Below are 6,398 nucleotides of genomic sequence, written 5' to 3'. Positions count from 1 at the left end.
CATTGACCTTACACAGATCGTGCACAGCTGATTTATTTGTAAAAGGCTATCGCATTAATTGCTTTTGCGACCAGAAAAGCACCTACAAGTAAAAAGCGGGAAGGGATGCATATGGGCAATTAGAGCTTAGTTTTTAGTTCGGGGCACAATGACTGGGAGACAGCCAAAATCAACTGATGGAGCAAAAAATCACAGAAGATGGAAAGCAGACATAGTGCCCAGATGCTGCTTCGCTGTTTCCTCTGTAAAGAAAAGAGTGCACTGCTTGAATGTATTTCTTTAGGCTGTTAAGTACTTTAAGGATGGCGACCTGTAGAAGCAGCAACCGGTGAGAGGCTGATACTGAAACAACAGTGAAAGTTTTTAGCTCTGACCAGCTGTGGTTAGCTGATGAGCAACCTAGCCTAGAGGGACACACAATTTCCTTCATTTAAGCTTTTTCCTTTGTGCAAGTCATTTACCTGTACCTCCAGTCTAATGGATGTGCTACAGCTTTTGCTGCAACCAAGGATAAGGTGCTATCAAAGTGGAAGCTAGTTGATAATGGATTTATGGGAATAAGCCAGCTTGATAGGGCAGTAAGTAGAAAATTAAATAGAACAGGATAATGAAACAAATAGAGTATAAATAAATATGAAATAGGTCAACAAAGTAACTAGAGCATAGTGGAGAAACCATAATTACGACTTTGTTAGCCTTCGTTTCTTTAAGATGACAAGCATGCAGCTGGAGGGAGATCATCTTTGTAGGCCTCAGATAAGGAGATGATGAATCATGGAAGGAAAGGTAATAAATTGTGAAAATCCACTTTCTGGAAGATAAGAAAGGACAGAGAGTCTTCCAAACAAGTAAGGCTCTCACTAATGAGTCCACACATCTCTGAGCATGTGTGGACCTCGGGGTCAACTAGTAAACACACTGATGAAGACCATGGAAGCACCAGAGGGGAAAGAAGTCAGGATGACTCTTCTTGAAGACCCTTCACCAAAATTTTCTAGGGGATGGGAGTGTGCGTGTGGGAGAGACATTTGCATGCATTAACACGAGCTCTAAAAGATTGATGAATGTGTTAAGGATTTCTCAGAAGAGCAATGAATGTGTGTTGATGTGTGCATTAAATGCTGTACTGAGACCCTCTTTGGCATGCACAGACTTTGCAGGCAGACCTGCCTGTGCATCCAGATCTGAAATAAATACCTTCTTTGCACCCTAAACCTTCAAATTGGTCTTAGACAATTTGAATCCATTATTTCTGGTAACAAAGCCATTCAGATTTCCAGAGCAGTTGTGGGATTTGGCTGTGCACAAGTCCCCCAGACACGCACACACACACATTTCTCAGTGGTTCTGAAGATGCATGGCATGCTCATTTCCTTTCAGTGAGGGAGAAACATCCTCCATTTTTCTACGATTCAGTAGGGTTACCTCCAACTAGCTCAAACTGCCCAGGGCCACATCAAATCTGATCTTGAATAGCTTCAGGAATGGGGCCTCAACCACATCTTTAGGTAACCTGTTCCAGTATTTTATTATTGCCATTGTAAAGAAATTCCTCATAATGTCCAAGCTGCTCCAGTTTAAAACCTTTGCTCCTCATCCTATTAATTATTAAATGTTAATGAGGTCACCCCTCAGTCCCCTTTTCTCCAAACTGAAGAGTTTCCCTTCCTCCCCAGACACCTCTCCTGTGCACCATGAATTACTAAAGATGACGGAGAGAGTGGTCTGTTAATGACCTCTGCCAGCTCCCTTAGCACCCATAGGTCCATGCCATCAGGACTCATAGATTATAGATGCTCAGATTGCTTAGCTGTTGCCTTACCCAGTCCTCCTCAACCAAAGAAGACTCCTCCTTTGTCATATCTGCCACTGGGACCTCAGGGTTCTGGGACTTCTGAGGACAGTCTCCAGCTGAATAGACTGAAACAAAAAAAGCATTTAGTAACTCTGCCTTGGTTTGTATCCTCTGTCACCAGGGCACCCAATAATTTTAATTATTTCAACTATATTTGCCAAATGACTAATAGTGCAAGTTGTTTCAAGTTTTATTTCTTCCCTGTTTTCTCAAAAAATCTGAAGTTGAGCTGTGGGCTGTGATCCTTCAGTGCAACAAAAACATCAGGACATGCACCTGTGCCTTGAAGCACAGTGACTTAGTTGGGGCAATTAATGAGGCAGGAATTATAAAATATGTAGTTATTTTTATTTCCAGAAAAGCCCTGCCCACAAACTATATACAACCTAGTTAAATTTGGGTTCTGATTTGGTCAGGAAAATCTTCACAAGGATGTTGGGCAATTCATTCATTTAGGAGAATCAGAAAATTGGAAAAGCTTAGCCACGGAATGGCTTAGCCCCATTTACATGCAGCGACTTTACAATAGAGATTGACATCTACAGCAGCTTCTCTTCCCGTTAAAAACCTTGTTCAATTTTACATCCCTCTTGGGTAGATGTTGTCAATCCATGAGTGGGACAAGGCCCAATGAAGCTGTGTAAAAGAGATGCTTCAGTAGATGGCACTGTCCCTCTGAATGAGGATGAGCAAATACCTCAGCCAGAGAATTTGATGCAGTGGATGCAACTTTCTTTGTAGAAGTCGCAAGGAATGCAAAGCAAGCTCTGCCTAGCTATGCAATGAAGTAACCCTCTGGCAGGTTTCCCCACCAATCTGGATCTATCAGGCCCACGTACCTGTTTTTCTCACCATTTAAATGACTGTAGTCATGACTGTTTCTCTTCAGCCATAATTCCTCATGAAGTCTTAATTCTGGATACATTCATAAATATATATGCACACATATGTTTGAAAGATATATATATGTATAAAATATATACCTCTCTATATGTTTGTGTTACATATACAGTATATAACATATATATCATGGATATTGTGTATAACTGGTATATAATATATATTATATATGTGTGTTTGCATATATGTACATGTATACACACATGCACACATGTATATATCTATTTAAAAGAATTCACTAGTAATGTAAGTTACATACATCAGGGTTTAGAACTCTACTGCTTCCTTAACCATTTTTTTCTCATTCATGACTTTATTTCATTATTCTGTCACTGGCAGATCCAGTTTAACATAGTAAGACCTTATGTTTATTGATTGGAGTTTGTATTTTGAAGCCATTCAGTTACACTGAATTAGTACAAGTGAAGAGGCCTTAAGTGCAGGTATAGGGACAATGGAGAGCTGCTAGGCATTAGGGGAGCTGTCACCTCTTTAAAATCAAATCTGATGCTAACAAATCAGTAATGTATAACCACATAACACAGCATTCTAAACTCTACAGTGTTTTCCTCACCCCTGAAGAGAAGAGTGAGAGAAGAAAGAAACACATGTAAGAGAAAAGGTACAATAAAAAAAAGTTCATAGGACAAATTCATAAAATGCACATTTAATTACTTCATTTTTTAAATTGTGGGTTCTTGATAAATACTTATCTATGCCTTCAGTTTGCTGCTTTTAAAACATTCCTGTGGGTGTCTATATTCTTCCTTGACTAGCACTCAAGTCAAATTAGACTCCATATGTTCCCAGTTCTTGCCTCTCTCCTACACTCCTCCAGAATCCTTTTTCCCCTGAGTAACAGCACAGTGATAACAGAATTTCTAAAATCCAGAACCTAGAGCTATAATTTTCTTCTTGTAAGGGGGAAGCATTTGCTACTATAGCTCAAATAAAGATGTTGACCCATTTTTCCAATATTCATGCCAGAGCCTAAAGGGTTTTTTTTGGGGACTGTTAGAATGAAAAGGCCTTAGGTAACATATGAAAGAGGAGTATAAAGAGTATTTGCTTACATCTCTTCAGTGGCAGTCAATTTTTGAGCAATAAAAAAATCTGGCACCACTGTGAACTAGATAAAGGACTAGGTAAAATAAACCACTCTTACAAGAAGTGATTCAAGCAGTGGTGTGCTGTACAAGTAAAACAGTGGATTTATTTGGTGCTGAATAAATGGGTTTACATCTGCTTCTGATTAAAAACTAAATCTACTCAAAGTGTTGAATGCTTAAGGGACTGTGCCCAAAGGAGAAGCAACACAGCAGATAAGCTGCTGCTCCAGTGGAAGCTCTTTGTTGAAAGTGCCATTTAGCTACAACAGCGTCCACCTATTACTTGGCAAATAGATTTAAACTTCCAAATTTATTTTAGACAGAGTTCAAAACGGCCTTCATGCAGTAAGGTTAGTACTTGGGGGTTTCTTTTGCATGCAACTGAAGGGGAATATTTTGGAGAAGCCTTTTTTAACAGTTTTTTTTTCCTGGGGGGGTGTGGTGTGGAAATCAGGATATGCAGTGTGTGGCTTCTACTGTTTTGAACATGTTCTTTAAGAGAATAAAAGCAAAATACTCAGCACTGTGAACAGTACTAGTATTTTTTCCCCTTTTATTTCTATACGAGCTGACATTTTGTTCAGTCAGACAAGGAAACATCTAGGTCATTAAACTAATCTGGTTTATGGCTGCAACCTTTCACTTTACAGCAGCAGTTGTGAATTCAGAGGAGGTTTGAAGAACTACAAACCAGCCATCTACTCTGTCTTTCAAATAGTGCTTTCAAATCAAAGAACAGTTTCCTGACAGAGTCATCAAAGTAAGTATTGGGGCACCTGGGTTTTGCACCTTCAGGCAAACTGTAGCCCAGTTTTCAGGTGTGGTTCATTTTTTTCACACCCATTTATTTCACAGAATCACAGAAGGGACCTCGAAAGATCATCCAGTCCAGCCCTCCCCTGCCACAGCAGGATCACAGGATCATCTGTACCAGATCACACAGGAATGCATCCAGGCAAGTCTTGACTATCTCCAGAGAGGAGATGAGTTACACGAGTTCAGCACCTCTGAAAATGGTTATTAAACCACTTGGGGAATCTCTTCCCTACAGATACGTTGGAAAGCTGTTTTAATGCCTGTAATGCATTTTTAAATGCTCAGTAAGAATGTTATAGATATGCACTCATTACTTACATGTGTCTTGTTAAAATGGTCCTATTTTTAACTCATCTCAGTGCAGTACAGTTGAATCTACCTTTAAAAAACATCTCACAAGGATTAAACCATGCAACTCTGTCGGCAGGATAGAGGAAGAGTCAGAAGGTGTATGTGATGGATTCCCAGGCATCTGCCACCTCACTGCTTTTAGGTCAGAATCTGAAGGGTGGAAGATCATGAGCAAAAGGTGAAGAGCAATGGTGGCAGGAGCAGAACTTGATAATAAATTCTTTATACTTTAGAAGATCCCTACAGAAAGGATCCAGAGAGTACTCTTGATAGCAGAGAGAGATCAGGACTAGGTGGTCTTGCAGAGCTGGTCATGGAAGTAGCCAGAAATCTTGATTGGATTGTGTTGTGCATTAGAAGTCTTACTCCTTTTGATTTACAGGGTAGATAGATTTATTTGTGCCACATGGTGTTTGTGTTTGGAAAAATTAGATCACATATAAATAAAGAACTGGTGTTAGCTTGGCAGACCAGTTAGATTTGGATGAGCCTGTTCATCAGTGCAGAACAAAGCACTGATTTCCAAACACAATTTATTTGGAAACTTAAGATCTACTAAAGGACAGTGAAGCTAAAACTTAACCAAGGAATGTATCAAGTGCAAGTTAGAATAAATGCATCAAATCCACAGATCAAAGTTAGTAAGAGTGAACAATACTTGGTAGACCAATACCTACTGGTTCCATAAAGAGAGTGATCTTGAACCAGATTTCAGTGGAAACCTCAAGAATATTACAAATGTAATTTCATGCTATATTTATTAGGCTGAGGGGATTTGTGAGACTGTTCAGCTACGGGTGGGCACATGCTCCAGACTAGTGAATTAAGCAAAACTATGGAGCAAAAGGAGAATTGATCTTTTAAACTTTTGCTACCTTTTTCTATATGAAAACTGCAGCTGATCTTTCCATCACCCCAATGGTGATGGCTTATCCAACCCATTCTGCAGGACTTGCTTGACAGAAGGAAAATGTAGTTCTGAATTCATGTGATCGCTGTATTTTTTAATTATTATTATTATTTATTTCACTTTTCTATTCTAGCTGATTTTCAAAGTCTCACTTGACTGAGCTGTGAGTTGTTTGCCCAACGGGACTTTTGTTCTGGTCAGTGCCTCAGCAGAAACTGGAAAAACCCGTTTGTGTGCTCCTTCCCCCCTCTGCCCTTCCTCTCCCATTGGCAGCTGCAGCTTGTACACATGCAAACAAGGTGGTGCCTACCTTTCATGTGGAAAGCTGCCTTACAAAAACTGAGGCTGCTTTTTTTCCATTATCCCAGAGCTGTTCTAGCCTCATGAAGGCTTTGGTGGATGCTCCTGGAGTTAAACTCTGTTCTCCACAAAATGTGTTTAGAACATAGTTTTGTAT

Source organism: Pogoniulus pusillus, chromosome 31 (genome assembly GCF_015220805.1).
Source record: "Pogoniulus pusillus isolate bPogPus1 chromosome 31, bPogPus1.pri, whole genome shotgun sequence".
NCBI lineage: Eukaryota > Metazoa > Chordata > Aves > Piciformes > Lybiidae > Pogoniulus > Pogoniulus pusillus.
This window is presented reverse-complemented; position numbering follows the sequence as displayed.